At 58.4% G+C, this 19,360-nt stretch overlaps 9 non-coding genes across 9 annotated transcripts; all 9 read left to right on the forward strand.

Moving 5' to 3' along the window:
- Positions 1 to 1,100: 1,100 nt before the first annotated feature.
- On the forward strand, positions 1,101 to 1,192 carry LOC138382139 (small nucleolar RNA SNORD116). The gene has a single exon (XR_011233295.1). It is a non-coding gene; the product is annotated as a small nucleolar RNA SNORD116 (small nucleolar RNA).
- A 2,304-nt stretch (positions 1,193 to 3,496) lies between these two features.
- Positions 3,497 to 3,588, forward strand: LOC138382158 (small nucleolar RNA SNORD116). The gene has a single exon (XR_011233313.1). It is a non-coding gene; the product is annotated as a small nucleolar RNA SNORD116 (small nucleolar RNA).
- Positions 3,589 to 5,534: 1,946 nt separating this feature from the next.
- Positions 5,535 to 5,626, forward strand: LOC138382140 (small nucleolar RNA SNORD116). Its single transcript, XR_011233296.1, has one exon. It is a non-coding gene; the product is annotated as a small nucleolar RNA SNORD116 (small nucleolar RNA).
- Positions 5,627 to 7,930: 2,304 nt separating this feature from the next.
- On the forward strand, positions 7,931 to 8,022 carry LOC138382159 (small nucleolar RNA SNORD116). Its single transcript, XR_011233314.1, has one exon. It is a non-coding gene; the product is annotated as a small nucleolar RNA SNORD116 (small nucleolar RNA).
- Positions 8,023 to 9,968: 1,946 nt separating this feature from the next.
- Positions 9,969 to 10,060, forward strand: LOC138382141 (small nucleolar RNA SNORD116). Its single transcript, XR_011233297.1, has one exon. It is a non-coding gene; the product is annotated as a small nucleolar RNA SNORD116 (small nucleolar RNA).
- Positions 10,061 to 12,364: 2,304 nt separating this feature from the next.
- LOC138382160 (small nucleolar RNA SNORD116) lies at positions 12,365 to 12,456 on the forward strand. The gene has a single exon (XR_011233315.1). It is a non-coding gene; the product is annotated as a small nucleolar RNA SNORD116 (small nucleolar RNA).
- A 1,946-nt stretch (positions 12,457 to 14,402) lies between these two features.
- Positions 14,403 to 14,494, forward strand: LOC138382142 (small nucleolar RNA SNORD116). Its single transcript, XR_011233298.1, has one exon. It is a non-coding gene; the product is annotated as a small nucleolar RNA SNORD116 (small nucleolar RNA).
- A 2,304-nt stretch (positions 14,495 to 16,798) lies between these two features.
- On the forward strand, positions 16,799 to 16,890 carry LOC138382161 (small nucleolar RNA SNORD116). Its single transcript, XR_011233316.1, has one exon. It is a non-coding gene; the product is annotated as a small nucleolar RNA SNORD116 (small nucleolar RNA).
- A 1,946-nt stretch (positions 16,891 to 18,836) lies between these two features.
- LOC138382143 (small nucleolar RNA SNORD116) lies at positions 18,837 to 18,928 on the forward strand. Its single transcript, XR_011233299.1, has one exon. It is a non-coding gene; the product is annotated as a small nucleolar RNA SNORD116 (small nucleolar RNA).
- The last annotated feature ends 432 nt before the right edge of the window (positions 18,929 to 19,360 follow it).

Below are 19,360 nucleotides of genomic sequence, written 5' to 3' on the forward strand. Positions count from 1 at the left end.
TAGGGCAGGCAGGGGTTCCTTGCTCCCCTTTCCCGTCGTTAGTGAAAGGGAAGATTTCCCTTGGGCGTTCCGGGTGAGCGTTTTGCCTGCACACTCCACAGTCCCCTCAGCGCAGCTGGGGTTGGGGACAGCATGCCGAGCCTGACGTCCACGTGACAGGTGCGTGCAGGTGGAGAGCCGCTCAGGCCCTCCGAGGCAATACGTCCTTTTTTCCAGTTGTTAGGTCATTTTCCCGTCTTTGCTGCTGTGCTACTTCCTCTGAATCAGTGGCCGCGTTTTGTCGGATGGAGGTGGCGCCCACAGGCCGTGGAGGGATCTTTCTTGATCCGGAGGCCGTTTAGAGAGGCAACGTCCTGAAGGTGTTCGATGCTGTGGGCCTCCGCATGTTAGTGGCCCAGTAGTATCGTGCCCGTCTGGCTTTCCTGTGGGTTCTGGAGTTTGCCCTGGGAGGCAGGCTCCGAGGTTGATGTAGACTCGTGATGCGACGTTTCTCCTAAGGCTAGGACTTTGAAGGGCAGCGCGGTCCCAAAGGCCTCACGGCCCGGAGGAAACTGCTCTTTGCCCAGAAAGGAAGAGCTTCCCTCTGAAACGGTCCCCCTGGAACTATGCCAGTGTTGTTTGTCTTGTGTGAGGGCCAAGCGAGGGCCCTTGACTAACGGGTGTGAGTCGGTAGGGAGCTGGGTGTGGAATTCGTCCTTCGGGAAAACCTTGGAGATGGGCACGTAGGAACATCCTTCGTATGTGACAGGGAGCTACAGGCCCAGGCGCTGCCGGGCATGCGTCCACACAAAAGGGGAAGCCCAGGCAACTCAGCTGCGGGGCATGGGTCAGGAACGTGAATCACATTGACCTTTGGCCCTGTGTCCCTGTCTGCTGTTCTAAAGTGGACCCGTGTTCCTTCTGTACTTCCCCAGATTGTGTTTCCATGGAACGAACGGCAGCGGTCTCTAGGGAAGAGCTCCGTACAGTGGCGTCCCTAGACACGTGAAGAGCTCCCGGACCTGTGAGGCACGGGGTCCCTCGAGTGCTGTCGACCAGGTGAGCAACTGTGTCCCGCAGCACGCAGATATCCCTAAAGCGCAGGGGCGGAAACTGTGCATGGATCGATGATGACTTCCACATATGCATTCCTTGGAAAGCTGAACAAAATGAGTGAAAACTCTATACCGTCATCGTCATCGAACTGAGGTCCAGCACGTTGCTGCCACATGGAATGGTGAGAGAGGGACGGCTTCCGTTTGTTCCTGGGGCTGACACCGCTGGGTTAGTCTGGGCTTGGGACCTGGTCCTGGTTGAGCAAAGAGGATTTCCTGGGCAGTTAGTTTGCAGTTGTCAGGCGAGAGGATGGCTCTGTGGATTGACTGCAGTTGGCCAGGGCAGGACGGCACACCTCGGACTGTCAGGGCTCCACGAGTGTTAGTCTTAGCCTGCCTGTGAGGCCCAAGCTCGGTCCTTGAGGTCGTGCCACCTAGGACCCTCGTCCCCCCGCTGAAGAGAAGTTCTTCTGGTTGGGAATAGTGCAGGACGCCACGCCTTGCCCCATGCCTGGGTCATTTTTCTCGTTGGCCGAGGTGATTGAGTCCCTGGGGTGATTGGGCAGAATGAGGGGCCAGCAGTCAGGAGCAGGGAGAGCACACTGGTTTTCTTTCCGCTGAGGTGCCTGGGGTGAGTGTCTGCAGATTGCTCTTATGGGCGTGGGGATCATCAGGTTTCCAGGCCTGGGCGTGTCTCCCTGCAGAATGAAAAGGAAGAGATCTGTGGGTGCGTCGACGTGCCCCCCCTCCCCCACCCATGGAAATTGTTGAGTAACCTTTGTGAATCCCCTGGAGGGTTTGTTTGGCTTTGGTGGGACGTGCCATGGTGGCCTCCGGTTGCAGGGAGGGCATTGGGACGCTGTGTCCCCCTGCTTGTTCATTTTAGCCGATGGCTGTGCTTTCCTGGCAGGCTGTGATCCAGGACTGGGATGGGACAGTTGACTCCAGGGGTCATTTCAGCAGATTTCTGGCACACACGTACCCTGAAGTTAGGGTGGTGTGTTTTGCAGGCCGAGGCCCATGGTCCCTGATCCCGTTAGCCATTGAGGGTAAGTGGTTCTCGGGAGCGGCTGATGTCCCCAGGCTCGCCATCCTGCCTCTTTCAACTTGGAAGCAGGTGGGGTGTTTAGGAGGATGGCAGCACACAAACCCTTCTGTGTGACTGCCTTGGGGAACTGTGGCCCGAGCAGGTGTCTCTGCTTAAATCGCCCAGTGTGCCCTTGTTGTCCTCGTGGTTTTTACGTTCTTCCTTGGGTTCTTTCTGGTGAAATTGTGCAGCGGGGCAACACCCACGTGGGGCAGTCGTTGGGTTGTGTCCCGGCAGGATTGGAGGGCAAGTCCGGCGGAGATGGGCGGTCTTCTCGGAATCCGGGCATTAGACACAGGCAACCCTCTGTGTTTGTGTCTCCCTTCGGGGTCCCTGAGGTGAGGAAAGCATCCCACGGGGAAGCTGACAGGGGCAGGTAGACAGACGCGTGATCCTCCTGTCCTCTCTTCCCAAAACAGAGGCTCAGAGGGAACCCTGTGGTGACAAGGCTTTGTGGCGCAAGAGCACGAGTGTCCCTGCTCTGCAGAAAGGGTTTCCCCGGGAGACTGTCCCCACTGAAAAGTGTCTGAGACTTTGCTAGACTCCCTCTGGTGAGAGAAGGGCGTGCTTGTAAGGGGTGAGGTGAGGAACAGGAGGCGTTGGGTGTCGTGTTCGGGCGTGGCAGTTGGGCGTTTGTGGCTTCTCGTACCGTATGCAGCAGGCGCCGCAGTAGATGGCGGCACGCGGGCATCACGGTGGGGCAGCTGGCTCTGGGGCAGGTGCTGGTCCCAGGGGACAGTCCCCAGGCCAGCGTGCCGGTGGCATATGTAGAGCAATGCGACCATGCGGTACAGGGAATGGTTGTGTGGACTCCCGGCCCAGGCCGCGGCCGTTGGGCCAGGAGTCTCGGTCTTGTCCCAAAGCCAGTGGAGGTCAGAGGCTTCCTGGTCAGCTGCAGAGTCAGCCAGGGCCTTTTGGAACGGCATTGCGGGCACCGAAGCAAGGGAGTTGGGAGCATTCTTCGCAGCGGCGGTGCCCGGTAGTGGGATGATTCCCCATATGCTATTACATGCCTCATACCTGTGTGAGGGTCATGCTTAGGATTATGATTCTCTGAAGCGGTGAAGCCGAGGAAGCCTAGACACACGCCAGAGATAGCTGAGTAGCGGAGGCAAATGCCATTTCCCTTGGGATCTGGCTACCCGGGCCCCTTGTGAAGAACGCCCGTGTTTCTTCTGCACCGGGCAGGTGGCGCTGTCATGGAAACAACCCCAGTGGCCGCGTGGGACGTGGTTGCTGTTTTGAGATCCCCGGAAAGACCGCGGAGCCCGTGGACACGTGTGTCGTGGGAAACTGCACTACCCGACACGAAGGTAAGCATCTCTGTCCGCAAACACACTGACTTTCCTAAGTTGCAGGGCCACAGGATGTGCGTGGATCGATGATGACTCCCAAATACGCATTCCTTGGAAAGCTGAACACAATGAGTGAAAACTCTACACCGTCGTCCTCATCGAACTGAGGTCCAGCAGGCTGCTCCGACAGGGAATAGAGAGAGAGGGATGACCTGCTGCCGTTTGTCCACGTGTGTGGCACCGGGGGGTCCGTCCGAGTTTAGAATGTGGTCTTCATTGCGGGCGGGGTATCCTCAGAGCAGTTGGCGGTTCCGAGGCGAGCGGACGGCTTGTGGGAATGACCGTGGCCAGCCGGGGTGGAGTTGCACACCGCCAGTCAGCTCTGGCACGTGAGTGTGCAGCTGGCATGGTTAGATGTAGCCAGTAGCCTGCCTGTAAGCATAAAGGGAGTTCCTCGAGGTGATGCCGTTTAATCGCCCCATCCCCCAGTGGAAGACGTGTCCTTGTGTTCGGGAAGAGAGCGCCAGCTTAGGCCGAGGATCTCGGAGTGTGTGCAGGGGTTGGGCGGCATCCTCGCCAGGCAGCGTTGGGGGATGGTGGGGCCTCCGGTTTCTGCTTCTGTGAGGAGCCCTGAGAAGGTCTGCGTGTTGAGCCCATACATCCAGAGGGGTCAAAGTGGTTCCGGGGCCAGCGATGGCTCCCAGCAGATGGAAGGGGTAGAGTGCCACGGGGGAAATCTGTGACCCCTTCGTGGGGAGTGTGTGAGTTTTGTGAGTCTGCTTTGGGCGTGGAATGGTGTCCACGGAGTGGCAAATGCCACACCGGCCCCAGAATGGTGGGAGTGGGATGCCGTGCCGTGTGTCTTGTGAGGGCAGGTGTGCAGATGGCGTTGGTCTCTTGAAGGTGTCCCCTCCAGAGCCTGACTGGGTATTTTTTGTGTGTGTGTGGGTGTGTGTCCTGTCCATGTGGCACCCGGGGCTCGTGTTGGCCCGGAATTCCTTTCAGGCAAAGTTGTGTATAGGGCAGGCAGGGGTTCCTTGCTCCCCTTTCCCGTCGTTAGTGAAAGGGAAGATTTCCCTTGGGCGTTCCGGGTGAGCGTTTTGCCTGCACACTCCACAGTCCCCTCAGCGCAGCTGGGGTTGGGGACAGCATGCCGAGCCTGACGTCCACGTGACAGGTGCGTGCAGGTGGAGAGCCGCTCAGGCCCTCCGAGGCAATACGTCCTTTTTTCCAGTTGTTAGGTCATTTTCCCGTCTTTGCTGCTGTGCTACTTCCTCTGAATCAGTGGCCGCGTTTTGTCGGATGGAGGTGGCGCCCACAGGCCGTGGAGGGATCTTTCTTGATCCGGAGGCCGTTTAGAGAGGCAACGTCCTGAAGGTGTTCGATGCTGTGGGCCTCCGCATGTTAGTGGCCCAGTAGTATCGTGCCCGTCTGGCTTTCCTGTGGGTTCTGGAGTTTGCCCTGGGAGGCAGGCTCCGAGGTTGATGTAGACTCGTGATGCGACGTTTCTCCTAAGGCTAGGACTTTGAAGGGCAGCGCGGTCCCAAAGGCCTCACGGCCCGGAGGAAACTGCTCTTTGCCCAGAAAGGAAGAGCTTCCCTCTGAAACGGTCCCCCTGGAACTATGCCAGTGTTGTTTGTCTTGTGTGAGGGCCAAGCGAGGGCCCTTGACTAACGGGTGTGAGTCGGTAGGGAGCTGGGTGTGGAATTCGTCCTTCGGGAAAACCTTGGAGATGGGCACGTAGGAACATCCTTCGTATGTGACAGGGAGCTACAGGCCCAGGCGCTGCCGGGCATGCGTCCACACAAAAGGGGAAGCCCAGGCAACTCAGCTGCGGGGCATGGGTCAGGAACGTGAATCACATTGACCTTTGGCCCTGTGTCCCTGTCTGCTGTTCTAAAGTGGACCCATGTTCCTTCTGTACTTCCCCAGATTGTGTTTCCATGGAACGAACGGCAGCGGTCTCTAGGGAAGAGCTCCGTACAGTGGCGTCCCTAGACACGTGAAGAGCTCCCGGACCTGTGAGGCACGGGGTCCCTCGAGTGCTGTCGACCAGGTGAGCAACTGTGTCCCGCAGCACGCAGATATCCCTAAAGCGCAGGGGCGGAAACTGTGCATGGATCGATGATGACTTCCACATATGCATTCCTTGGAAAGCTGAACAAAATGAGTGAAAACTCTATACCGTCATCGTCATCGAACTGAGGTCCAGCACGTTGCTGCCACATGGAATGGTGAGAGAGGGACGGCTTCCGTTTGTTCCTGGGGCTGACACCGCTGGGTTAGTCTGGGCTTGGGACCTGGTCCTGGTTGAGCAAAGAGGATTTCCTGGGCAGTTAGTTTGCAGTTGTCAGGCGAGAGGATGGCTCTGTGGATTGACTGCAGTTGGCCAGGGCAGGACGGCACGCCTCGGACTGTCAGGGCTCCACGAGTGTTAGTCTTAGCCTGCCTGTGAGGCCCAAGCTCGGTCCTTGAGGTCGTGCCACCTAGGACCCTCGTCCCCCCGCTGAAGAGAAGTTCTTCTGGTTGGGAATAGTGCAGGACGCCACGCCTTGCCCCATGCCTGGGTCATTTTTCTCGTTGGCCGAGGTGATTGAGTCCCTGGGGTGATTGGGCAGAATGAGGGGCCAGCAGTCAGGAGCAGGGAGAGCACACTGGTTTTCTTTCCGCTGAGGTGCCTGGGGTGAGTGTCTGCAGATTGCTCTTATGGGCGTGGGGATCATCAGGTTTCCAGGCCTGGGCGTGTCTCCCTGCAGAATGAAAAGGAAGAGATCTGTGGGTGCGTCGACGTGCCCCCCCTCCCCCACCCATGGAAATTGTTGAGTAACCTTTGTGAATCCCCTGGAGGGTTTGTTTGGCTTTGGTGGGACGTGCCATGGTGGCCTCCGGTTGCAGGGAGGGCATTGGGACGCTGTGTCCCCCTGCTTGTTCATTTTAGCCGATGGCTGTGCTTTCCTGGCAGGCTGTGATCCAGGACTGGGATGGGACAGTTGACTCCAGGGGTCATTTCAGCAGATTTCTGGCACACACGTACCCTGAAGTTAGGGTGGTGTGTTTTGCAGGCCGAGGCCCATGGTCCCTGATCCCGTTAGCCATTGAGGGTAAGTGGTTCTCGGGAGCGGCTGATGTCCCCAGGCTCGCCATCCTGCCTCTTTCAACTTGGAAGCAGGTGGGGTGTTTAGGAGGATGGCAGCACACAAACCCTTCTGTGTGACTGCCTTGGGGAACTGTGGCCCGAGCAGGTGTCTCTCCTTAAATCGCCCAGTGTGCCCTTGTTGTCCTCGTGGTTTTTACGTTCTTCCTTGGGTTCTTTCTGGTGAAATTGTGCAGCGGGGCAACACCCACGTGGGGCAGTCGTTGGGTTGTGTCCCGGCAGGATTGGAGGGCAAGTCCGGCGGAGATGGGCGGTCTTCTCGGAATCCGGGCATTAGACACAGGCAACCCTCTGTGTTTGTGTCTCCCTTCGGGGTCCCTGAGGTGAGGAAAGCATCCCACGGGGAAGCTGACAGGGGCAGGTAGACAGACGCGTGATCCTCCTGTCCTCTCTTCCCAAAACAGAGGCTCAGAGGGAACCCTGTGGTGACAAGGCTTTGTGGCGCAAGAGCACGAGTGTCCCTGCTCTGCAGAAAGGGTTTCCCCGGGAGACTGTCCCCACTGAAAAGTGTCTGAGACTTTGCTAGACTCCCTCTGGTGAGAGAAGGGCGTGCTTGTAAGGGGTGAGGTGAGGAACAGGAGGCGTTGGGTGTCGTGTTCGGACGTGGCAGTTGGGCGTTTGTGGCTTCTCGTACCGTATGCAGCAGGCGCCGCAGTAGATGGCGGCACGCGGGCATCACGGTGGGGCAGCTGGCTCTGGGGCAGGTGCTGGTCCCAGGGGACAGTCCCCAGGCCAGCGTGCCGGTGGCATATGTAGAGCAATGCGACCATGCGGTACAGGGAATGGTTGTGTGGACTCCCGGCCCAGGCCGCGGCCGTTGGGCCAGGAGTCTCGGTCTTGTCCCAAAGCCAGTGGAGGTCAGAGGCTTCCTGGTCAGCTGCAGAGTCAGCCAGGGCCTTTTGGAACGGCATTGCGGGCACCGAAGCAAGGGAGTTGGGAGCATTCTTCGCAGCGGCGGTGCCCGGTAGTGGGATGATTCCCCATATGCTATTACATGCCTCATACCTGTGTGAGGGTCATGCTTAGGATTATGATTCTCTGAAGCGGTGAAGCCGAGGAAGCCTAGACACACGCCAGAGATAGCTGAGTAGCGGAGGCAAATGCCATTTCCCTTGGGATCTGGCTACCCGGGCCCCTTGTGAAGAACGCCCGTGTTTCTTCTGCACCGGGCAGGTGGCGCTGTCATGGAAACAACCCCAGTGGCCGCGTGGGACGTGGTTGCTGTTTTGAGATCCCCGGAAAGACCGCGGAGCCCGTGGACACGTGTGTCGTGGGAAACTGCACTACCCGACACGAAGGTAAGCATCTCTGTCCGCAAACACACTGACTTTCCTAAGTTGCAGGGCCACAGGATGTGCGTGGATCGATGATGACTCCCAAATACGCATTCCTTGGAAAGCTGAACACAATGAGTGAAAACTCTACACCGTCGTCCTCATCGAACTGAGGTCCAGCAGGCTGCTCCGACAGGGAATAGAGAGAGAGGGATGACCTGCTGCCGTTTGTCCACGTGTGTGGCACCGGGGGGTCCGTCCGAGTTTAGAATGTGGTCTTCATTGCGGGCGGGGTATCCTCAGAGCAGTTGGCGGTTCCGAGGCGAGCGGACGGCTTGTGGGAATGACCGTGGCCAGCCGGGGTGGAGTTGCACACCGCCAGTCAGCTCTGGCACGTGAGTGTGCAGCTGGCATGGTTAGATGTAGCCAGTAGCCTGCCTGTAAGCATAAAGGGAGTTCCTCGAGGCGATGCCGTTTAATCGCCCCATCCCCCAGTGGAAGACGTGTCCTTGTGTTCGGGAAGAGAGCGCCAGCTTAGGCCGAGGATCTCGGAGTGTGTGCAGGGGTTGGGCGGCATCCTCGCCAGGCAGCGTTGGGGGATGGTGGGGCCTCCGGTTTCTGCTTCTGTGAGGAGCCCTGAGAAGGTCTGCGTGTTGAGCCCATACATCCAGAGGGGTCAAAGTGGTTCCGGGGCCAGCGATGGCTCCCAGCAGATGGAAGGGGTAGAGTGCCACGGGGGAAATCTGTGACCCCTTCGTGGGGAGTGTGTGAGTTTTGTGAGTCTGCTTTGGGCGTGGAATGGTGTCCACGGAGTGGCAAATGCCACACCGGCCCCAGAATGGTGGGAGTGGGATGCCGTGCCGTGTGTCTTGTGAGGGCAGGTGTGCAGATGGCGTTGGTCTCTTGAAGGTGTCCCCTCCAGAGCCTGACTGGGTATTTTTTGTGTGTGTGTGGGTGTGTGTCCTGTCCATGTGGCACCCGGGGCTCGTGTTGGCCCGGAATTCCTTTCAGGCAAAGTTGTGTATAGGGCAGGCAGGGGTTCCTTGCTCCCCTTTCCCGTCGTTAGTGAAAGGGAAGATTTCCCTTGGGCGTTCCGGGTGAGCGTTTTGCCTGCACACTCCACAGTCCCCTCAGCGCAGCTGGGGTTGGGGACAGCATGCCGAGCCTGACGTCCACGTGACAGGTGCGTGCAGGTGGAGAGCCGCTCAGGCCCTCCGAGGCAATACGTCCTTTTTTCCAGTTGTTAGGTCATTTTCCCGTCTTTGCTGCTGTGCTACTTCCTCTGAATCAGTGGCCGCGTTTTGTCGGATGGAGGTGGCGCCCACAGGCCGTGGAGGGATCTTTCTTGATCCGGAGGCCGTTTAGAGAGGCAACGTCCTGAAGGTGTTCGATGCTGTGGGCCTCCGCATGTTAGTGGCCCAGTAGTATCGTGCCCGTCTGGCTTTCCTGTGGGTTCTGGAGTTTGCCCTGGGAGGCAGGCTCCGAGGTTGATGTAGACTCGTGATGCGACGTTTCTCCTAAGGCTAGGACTTTGAAGGGCAGCGCGGTCCCAAAGGCCTCACGGCCCGGAGGAAACTGCTCTTTGCCCAGAAAGGAAGAGCTTCCCTCTGAAACGGTCCCCCTGGAACTATGCCAGTGTTGTTTGTCTTGTGTGAGGGCCAAGCGAGGGCCCTTGACTAACGGGTGTGAGTCGGTAGGGAGCTGGGTGTGGAATTCGTCCTTCGGGAAAACCTTGGAGATGGGCACGTAGGAACATCCTTCGTATGTGACAGGGAGCTACAGGCCCAGGCGCTGCCGGGCATGCGTCCACACAAAAGGGGAAGCCCAGGCAACTCAGCTGCGGGGCATGGGTCAGGAACGTGAATCACATTGACCTTTGGCCCTGTGTCCCTGTCTGCTGTTCTAAAGTGGACCCGTGTTCCTTCTGTACTTCCCCAGATTGTGTTTCCATGGAACGAACGGCAGCGGTCTCTAGGGAAGAGCTCCGTACAGTGGCGTCCCTAGACACGTGAAGAGCTCCCGGACCTGTGAGGCACGGGGTCCCTCGAGTGCTGTCGACCAGGTGAGCAACTGTGTCCCGCAGCACGCAGATATCCCTAAAGCGCAGGGGCGGAAACTGTGCATGGATCGATGATGACTTCCACATATGCATTCCTTGGAAAGCTGAACAAAATGAGTGAAAACTCTATACCGTCATCGTCATCGAACTGAGGTCCAGCACGTTGCTGCCACATGGAATGGTGAGAGAGGGACGGCTTCCGTTTGTTCCTGGGGCTGACACCGCTGGGTTAGTCTGGGCTTGGGACCTGGTCCTGGTTGAGCAAAGAGGATTTCCTGGGCAGTTAGTTTGCAGTTGTCAGGCGAGAGGATGGCTCTGTGGATTGACTGCAGTTGGCCAGGGCAGGACGGCACACCTCGGACTGTCAGGGCTCCACGAGTGTTAGTCTTAGCCTGCCTGTGAGGCCCAAGCTCGGTCCTTGAGGTCGTGCCACCTAGGACCCTCGTCCCCCCGCTGAAGAGAAGTTCTTCTGGTTGGGAATAGTGCAGGACGCCACGCCTTGCCCCATGCCTGGGTCATTTTTCTCGTTGGCCGAGGTGATTGAGTCCCTGGGGTGATTGGGCAGAATGAGGGGCCAGCAGTCAGGAGCAGGGAGAGCACACTGGTTTTCTTTCCGCTGAGGTGCCTGGGGTGAGTGTCTGCAGATTGCTCTTATGGGCGTGGGGATCATCAGGTTTCCAGGCCTGGGCGTGTCTCCCTGCAGAATGAAAAGGAAGAGATCTGTGGGTGCGTCGACGTGCCCCCCCTCCCCCACCCATGGAAATTGTTGAGTAACCTTTGTGAATCCCCTGGAGGGTTTGTTTGGCTTTGGTGGGACGTGCCATGGTGGCCTCCGGTTGCAGGGAGGGCATTGGGACGCTGTGTCCCCCTGCTTGTTCATTTTAGCCGATGGCTGTGCTTTCCTGGCAGGCTGTGATCCAGGACTGGGATGGGACAGTTGACTCCAGGGGTCATTTCAGCAGATTTCTGGCACACACGTACCCTGAAGTTAGGGTGGTGTGTTTTGCAGGCCGGGGCCCATGGTCCCTGATCCCGTTAGCCATTGAGGGTAAGTGGTTCTCGGGAGCGGCTGATGTCCCCAGGCTCGCCATCCTGCCTCTTTCAACTTGGAAGCAGGTGGGGTGTTTAGGAGGATGGCAGCACACAAACCCTTCTGTGTGACAGCCTTGGGGAACTGTGGCCCGAGCAGGTGTCTCTCCTTAAATCGCCCAGTGTGCCCTTGTTGTCCTCGTGGTTTTTACGTTCTTCCTTGGGTTCTTTCTGGTGAAATTGTGCAGCGGGGCAACACCCACGTGGGGCAGTCGTTGGGTTGTGTCCCGGCAGGATTGGAGGGCAAGTCCGGCGGAGATGGGCGGTCTTCTCGGAATCCGGGCATTAGACACAGGCAACCCTCTGTGTTTGTGTCTCCCTTCGGGGTCCCTGAGGTGAGGAAAGCATCCCACGGGGAAGCTGACAGGGGCAGGTAGACAGACGCGTGATCCTCCTGTCCTCTCTTCCCAAAACAGAGGCTCAGAGGGAACCCTGTGGTGACAAGGCTTTGTGGCGCAAGAGCACGAGTGTCCCTGCTCTGCAGAAAGGGTTTCCCCGGGAGACTGTCCCCACTGAAAAGTGTCTGAGACTTTGCTAGACTCCCTCTGGTGAGAGAAGGGCGTGCTTGTAAGGGGTGAGGTGAGGAACAGGAGGCGTTGGGTGTCGTGTTCGGGCGTGGCAGTTGGGCGTTTGTGGCTTCTCGTACCGTATGCAGCAGGCGCCGCAGTAGATGGCGGCACGCGGGCATCACGGTGGGGCAGCTGGCTCTGGGGCAGGTGCTGGTCCCAGGGGACAGTCCCCAGGCCAGCGTGCCGGTGGCATATGTAGAGCAATGCGACCATGCGGTACAGGGAATGGTTGTGTGGACTCCCGGCCCAGGCCGCGGCCGTTGGGCCAGGAGTCTCGGTCTTGTCCCAAAGCCAGTGGAGGTCAGAGGCTTCCTGGTCAGCTGCAGAGTCAGCCAGGGCCTTTTGGAACGGCATTGCGGGCACCGAAGCAAGGGAGTTGGGAGCATTCTTCGCAGCGGCGGTGCCCGGTAGTGGGATGATTCCCCATATGCTATTACATGCCTCATACCTGTGTGAGGGTCATGCTTAGGATTATGATTCTCTGAAGCGGTGAAGCTGAGGAAGCCTAGACACACGCCAGAGATAGCTGAGTAGCGGAGGCAAATGCCATTTCCCTTGGGATCTGGCTACCCGGGCCCCTTGTGAAGAACGCCCGTGTTTCTTCTGCACCGGGCAGGTGGCGCTGTCATGGAAACAACCCCAGTGGCCGCGTGGGACGTGGTTGCTGTTTTGAGATCCCCGGAAAGACCGCGGAGCCCGTGGACACGTGTGTCGTGGGAAACTGCACTACCCGACACGAAGGTAAGCATCTCTGTCCGCAAACACACTGACTTTCCTAAGTTGCAGGGCCACAGGATGTGCGTGGATCGATGATGACTCCCAAATACGCATTCCTTGGAAAGCTGAACACAATGAGTGAAAACTCTACACCGTCGTCCTCATCGAACTGAGGTCCAGCAGGCTGCTCCGACAGGGAATAGAGAGAGAGGGATGACCTGCTGCCGTTTGTCCACGTGTGTGGCACCGGGGGGTCCGTCCGAGTTTAGAATGTGGTCTTCATTGCGGGCGGGGTATCCTCAGAGCAGTTGGCGGTTCCGAGGCGAGCGGACGGCTTGTGGGAATGACCGTGGCCAGCCGGGGTGGAGTTGCACACCGCCAGTCAGCTCTGGCACGTGAGTGTGCAGCTGGCATGGTTAGATGTAGCCAGTAGCCTGCCTGTAAGCATAAAGGGAGTTCCTCGAGGTGATGCCGTTTAATCGCCCCATCCCCCAGTGGAAGACGTGTCCTTGTGTTCGGGAAGAGAGCGCCAGCTTAGGCCGAGGATCTCGGAGTGTGTGCAGGGGTTGGGCGGCATCCTCGCCAGGCAGCGTTGGGGGATGGTGGGGCCTCCGGTTTCTGCTTCTGTGAGGAGCCCTGAGAAGGTCTGCGTGTTGAGCCCATACATCCAGAGGGGTCAAAGTGGTTCCGGGGCCAGCGATGGCTCCCAGCAGATGGAAGGGGTAGAGTGCCACGGGGGAAATCTGTGACCCCTTCGTGGGGAGTGTGTGAGTTTTGTGAGTCTGCTTTGGGCGTGGAATGGTGTCCACGGAGTGGCAAATGCCACACCGGCCCCAGAATGGTGGGAGTGGGATGCCGTGCCGTGTGTCTTGTGAGGGCAGGTGTGCAGATGGCGTTGGTCTCTTGAAGGTGTCCCCTCCAGAGCCTGACTGGGTATTTTTTGTGTGTGTGTGGGTGTGTGTCCTGTCCATGTGGCACCCGGGGCTCGTGTTGGCCCGGAATTCCTTTCAGGCAAAGTTGTGTATAGGGCAGGCAGGGGTTCCTTGCTCCCCTTTCCCGTCGTTAGTGAAAGGGAAGATTTCCCATGGGCGTTCCGGGTGAGCGTTTTGCCTGCACACTCCACAGTCCCCTCAGCGCACCTGGGGTTGGGGAGAGCATGCCGAGCCTGACGTCCACGTGACAGGTGCGTGCAGGTGGAGAGCCGCTCAGGCCCTCCGAGGCAATACGTCCTTTTTTCCAGTTGTTAGGTCATTTTCCCGTCTTTGCTGCTGTGCTACTTCCTCTGAATCAGTGGCCGCGTTTTGTCGGATGGAGGTGGCGCCCACAGGCCGTGGAGGGATCTTTCTTGATCCGGAGGCCGTTTAGAGAGGCAACGTCCTGAAGGTGTTCGATGCTGTGGGCCTCCGCATGTTAGTGGCCCAGTAGTATCGTGCCCGTCTGGCTTTCCTGTGGGTTCTGGAGTTTGCCCTGGGAGGCAGGCTCCGAGGTTGATGTAGACTCGTGATGCGACGTTTCTCCTAAGGCTAGGACTTTGAAGGGCAGCGCGGTCCCAAAGGCCTCACGGCCCGGAGGAAACTGCTCTTTGCCCAGAAAGGAAGAGCTTCCCTCTGAAACGGTCCCCCTGGAACTATGCCAGTGTTGTTTGTCTTGTGTGAGGGCCAAGCGAGGGCCCTTGACTAACGGGTGTGAGTCGGTAGGGAGCTGGGTGTGGAATTCGTCCTTCGGGAAAACCTTGGAGATGGGCACGTAGGAACATCCTTCGTATGTGACAGGGAGCTACAGGCCCAGGCGCTGCCGGGCATGCGTCCACACAAAAGGGGAAGCCCAGGCAACTCAGCTGCGGGGCATGGGTCAGGAACGTGAATCACATTGACCTTTGGCCCTGTGTCCCTGTCTGCTGTTCTAAAGTGGACCCGTGTTCCTTCTGTACTTCCCCAGATTGTGTTTCCATGGAACGAACGGCAGCGGTCTCTAGGGAAGAGCTCCGTACAGTGGCGTCCCTAGACACGTGAAGAGCTCCCGGACCTGTGAGGCACGGGGTCCCTCGAGTGCTGTCGACCAGGTGAGCAACTGTGTCCCGCAGCACGCAGATATCCCTAAAGCGCAGGGGCGGAAACTGTGCATGGATCGATGATGACTTCCACATATGCATTCCTTGGAAAGCTGAACAAAATGAGTGAAAACTCTATACCGTCATCGTCATCGAACTGAGGTCCAGCACGTTGCTGCCACATGGAATGGTGAGAGAGGGACGGCTTCCGTTTGTTCCTGGGGCTGACACCGCTGGGTTAGTCTGGGCTTGGGACCTGGTCCTGGTTGAGCAAAGAGGATTTCCTGGGCAGTTAGTTTGCAGTTGTCAGGCGAGAGGATGGCTCTGTGGATTGACTGCAGTTGGCCAGGGCAGGACGGCACACCTCGGACTGTCAGGGCTCCACGAGTGTTAGTCTTAGCCTGCCTGTGAGGCCCAAGCTCGGTCCTTGAGGTCGTGCCACCTAGGACCCTCGTCCCCCCGCTGAAGAGAAGTTCTTCTGGTTGGGAATAGTGCAGGACGCCACGCCTTGCCCCATGCCTGGGTCATTTTTCTCGTTGGCCGAGGTGATTGAGTCCCTGGGGTGATTGGGCAGAATGAGGGGCCAGCAGTCAGGAGCAGGGAGAGCACACTGGTTTTCTTTCCGCTGAGGTGCCTGGGGTGAGTGTCTGCAGATTGCTCTTATGGGCGTGGGGATCATCAGGTTTCCAGGCCTGGGCGTGTCTCCCTGCAGAATGAAAAGGAAGAGATCTGTGGGTGCGTCGACGTGCCCCCCCTCCCCCACCCATGGAAATTGTTGAGTAACCTTTGTGAATCCCCTGGAGGGTTTGTTTGGCTTTGGTGGGACGTGCCATGGTGGCCTCCGGTTGCAGGGAGGGCATTGGGACGCTGTGTCCCCCTGCTTGTTCATTTTAGCCGATGGCTGTGCTTTCCTGGCAGGCTGTGATCCAGGACTGGGATGGGACAGTTGACTCCAGGGGTCATTTCAGCAGATTTCTGGCACACACGTACCCTGAAGTTAGGGTGGTGTGTTTTGCAGGCCGGGGGCCATGGTCCCTGATCCCGTTAGCCATTGAGGGTAAGTGGTTCTCGGGAGCGGCTGATGTCCCCAGGCTCGCCATCCTGCCTCTTTCAACTTGGAAGCAGGTGGGGTGTTTAGGAGGATGGCAGCACACAAACCCTTCTGTGTGACAGCCTTGGGGAACTGTGGCCCGAGCAGGTGTCTCTGCTTAAATCGCCCAGTGTGCCCTTGTTGTCCTCGTGGTTTTTACGTTCTTCCTTGGGTTCTTTCTGGTGAAATTGTGCAGCGGGGCAACACCCACGTGGGGCAGTCGTTGGGTTGTGTCCCGGCAGGATTGGAGGGCAAGTCCGGCGGAGATGGGCGGTCTTCTCGGAATCCGGGCATTAGACACAGGCAACCCTCTGTGTTTGTGTCTCCCTTCGGGGTCCCTGAGGTGAGGAAAGCATCCCACGGGGAAGCTGACAGGGGCAGGTAGACAGACGCGTGATCCTCCTGTCCTCTCTTCCCAAAACAGAGGCTCAGAGGGAACCCTGTGGTGACAAGGCTTTGTGGCGCAAGAGCACGAGTGTCCCTGCTCTGCAGAAAGGGTTTCCCCGGGAGACTGTCCCCACTGAAAAGTGTCTGAGACTTTGCTAGACTCCCTCTGGTGAGAGAAGGGCGTGCTTGTAAGGGGTGAGGTGAGGAACAGGAGGCGTTGGGTGTCGTGTTCGGGCGTGGCAGTTGGGCGTTTGTGGCTTCTCGTACCGTATGCAGCAGGCGCCGCAGTAGATGGCGGCACGCGGGCATCACGGTGGGGCAGCTGGCTCTGGGGCAGGTGCTGGTCCCAGGGGACAGTCCCCAGGCCAGCGTGCCGGTGGCATATGTAGAGCAATGCGACCATGCGGTACAGGGAATGGTTGTGTGGACTCCCGGCCCAGGCCGCGGCCGTTGGGCCAGGAGTCTCGGTCTTGTCCCAAAGCCAGTGGAGGTCAGAGGCTTCCTGGTCAGCTGCAGAGTCAGCCAGGGCCTTTTGGAACGGCATTGCGGGCACCGAAGCAAGGGAGTTGGGAGCATTCTTCGCAGCGGCGGTGCCCGGTAGTGGGATGATTCCCCATATGCTATTACATGCCTCATACCTGTGTGAGGGTCATGCTTAGGATTATGATTCTCTGAAGCGGTGAAGCCGAGGAAGCCTAGACACACGCCAGAGATAGCTGAGTAGCGGAGGCAAATGCCATTTCCCTTGGGATCTGGCTACCCGGGCCCCTTGTGAAGAACGCCCGTGTTTCTTCTGCACCGGGCAGGTGGCGCTGTCATGGAAACAACCCCAGTGGCCGCGTGGGACGTGGTTGCTGTTTTGAGATCCCCGGAAAGACCGCGGAGCCCGTGGACACGTGTGTCGTGGGAAACTGCACTACCCGACACGAAGGTAAGCATCTCTGTCCGCAAACACACTGACTTTCCTAAGTTGCAGGGCCACAGGATGTGCGTGGATCGATGATGACTCCCAAATACGCATTCCTTGGAAAGCTGAACACAATGAGTGAAAACTCTACACCGTCGTCCTCATCGAACTGAGGTCCAGCAGGCTGCTCCGACAGGGAATAGAGAGAGAGGGATGACCTGCTGCCGTTTGTCCACGTGTGTGGCACCGGGGGGTCCGTCCGAGTTTAGAATGTGGTCTTCATTGCGGGCGGGGTATCCTCAGAGCAGTTGGCGGTTCCGAGGCGAGCGGACGGCTTGTGGGAATGACCGTGGCCAGCCGGGGTGGAGTTGCACACCGCCAGTCAGCTCTGGCACGTGAGTGTGCAGCTGGCATGGTTAGATGTAGCCAGTAGCCTGCCTGTAAGCATAAAGGGAGTTCCTCGAGGCGATGCCGTTTAATCGCCCCATCCCCCAGTGGAAGACGTGTCCTTGTGTTCGGGAAGAGAGCGCCAGCTTAGGCCGAGGATCTCGGAGTGTGTGCAGGGGTTGGGCGGCATCCTCGCCAGGCAGCGTTGGGGGATGGTGGGGCCTCCGGTTTCTGCTTCTGTGAGGAGCCCTGAGAAGGTCTGCGTGTTGAGCCCATACATCCAGAGGGGTCAAAGTGGTTCCGGGGCCAGCGATGGCTCCCAGCAGATGGAAGGGGTAGAGTGCCACGGGGGAAATCTGTGACCCCTTCGTGGGGAGTGTGTGAGTTTTGTGAGTCTGCTTTGGGCGTGGAATGGTGTCCACGGAGTGGCAAATGCCACACCGGCCCCAGAATGGTGGGAGTGGGATGCCGTGCCGTGTGTCTTGTGAGGGCAGGTGTGCAGATGGCGTTGGTCTCTTGAAGGTGTCCCCTCCAGAGCCTGACTGGGTATTTTTTGTGTGTGTGTGGGTGTGTGTCCTGTCCATGTGGCACCCGGGGCTCGTGTTGGCCCGGAATTCCTTTCAGGCAAAGTTGTGTATAGGGCAGGCAGGGGTTCCTTGCTCCCCTTTCCCGTCGTTAGTGAAAGGGAAGATTTCCCTTGGGCGTTCCGGGTGAGCGTTTTGCCTGCACACTCCACAGTCCCCTCAGCGCAGCTGGGGTTGGGGACAGCATGCCGAGCCTGACGTCCACGTGACAGGTGCGTGCAGGTGGAGAGCCGCTCAGGCCCTCCGAGGCAATACGTCCTTTTTTCCAGTTGTTAGGTCATTTTCCCGTCTTTGCTGCTGTGCTACTTCCTCTGAATCAGTGGCCGCGTTTTGTCGGATGGAGGTGGCGCCCACAGGCCGTGGAGGGATCTTTCTTGATCCGGAGGCCGTTTAGAGAGGCAACGTCCTGAAGGTGTTCGATGCTGTGGGCCTCCGCATGTTAGTGGCCCAGTAGTATCGTGCCCGTCTGGCTTTCCTGTGGGTTCTGGAGTTTGCCCTGGGAGGCAGGCTCCGAGGTTGATGTAGACTCGTGATGCGACGTTTCTCCTAAGGCTAGGACTTTGAAGGGCAGCGCGGTCCCAAAGGCCTCACGGCCCGGAGGAAACTGCTCTTTGCCCAGAAAGGAAGAGCTTCCCTCTGAAACGGTCCCCCTGGAACTATGCCAGTGTTGTTTGTCTTGTGTGAGGGCCAAGCGAGGGCCCTTGACTAACGGGTGTGAGTCGGTAGGGAGCTGGGTGTGGAATTCGTCCTTCGGGAAAACCTTGGAGATGGGCACGTAGGAACATCCTTCGTATGTGACAGGGAGCTACAGGCCCAGGCGCTGCCGGGCATGCGTCCACACAAAAGGGGAAGCCCAGGCAACTCAGCTGCGGGGCATGGGTCAGGAACGTGAATCACATTGACCTTTGGCCCTGTGTCCCTGTCTGCTGTTCTAAAGTGGACCCGTGTTCCTTCTGTACTTCCCCAGATTGTGTTTCCATGGAACGAACGGCAGCGGTCTCTAGGGAAGAGCTCCGTACAGTGGCGTCCCTAGACACGTGAAGAGCTCCCGGACCTGTGAGGCACGGGGTCCCTCGAGTGCTGTCGACCAGGTGAGCAACTGTGTCCCGCAGCACGCAGATATCCCTAAAGCGCAGGGGCGGAAACTGTGCATGGATCGATGATGACTTCCACATATGCATTCCTTGGAAAGCTGAACAAAATGAGTGAAAACTCTATACCGTCATCGTCATCGAACTGAGGTCCAGCACGTTGCTGCCACATGGAATGGTGAGAGAGGGACGGCTTCCGTTTGTTCCTGGGGCTGACACCGCTGGGTTAGTCTGGGCTTGGGACCTGGTCCTGGTTGAGCAAAGAGGATTTCCTGGGCAGTTAGTTTGCAGTTGTCAGGCGAGAGGATGGCTCTGTGGATTGACTGCAGTTGGCCAGGGCAGGACGGCACACCTCGGACTGTCAGGGCTCCACGAGTGTTAGTCTTAGCCTGCCTGTGAGGCCCAAGCTCGGTCCTTGAGGTCGTGCCACCTAGGACCCTCGTCCCCCCGCTGAAGAGAAGTTCTTCTGGTTGGGAATAGTGCAGGACGCCACGCCTTGCCCCATGCCTGGGTCATTTTTCTCGTTGGCCGAGGTGATTGAGTCCCTGGGGTGATTGGGCAGAATGAGGGGCCAGCAGTCAGGAGC

This window comes from Eulemur rufifrons, chromosome 3 (genome assembly GCF_041146395.1).
Source record: "Eulemur rufifrons isolate Redbay chromosome 3, OSU_ERuf_1, whole genome shotgun sequence".
NCBI lineage: Eukaryota > Metazoa > Chordata > Mammalia > Primates > Lemuridae > Eulemur > Eulemur rufifrons.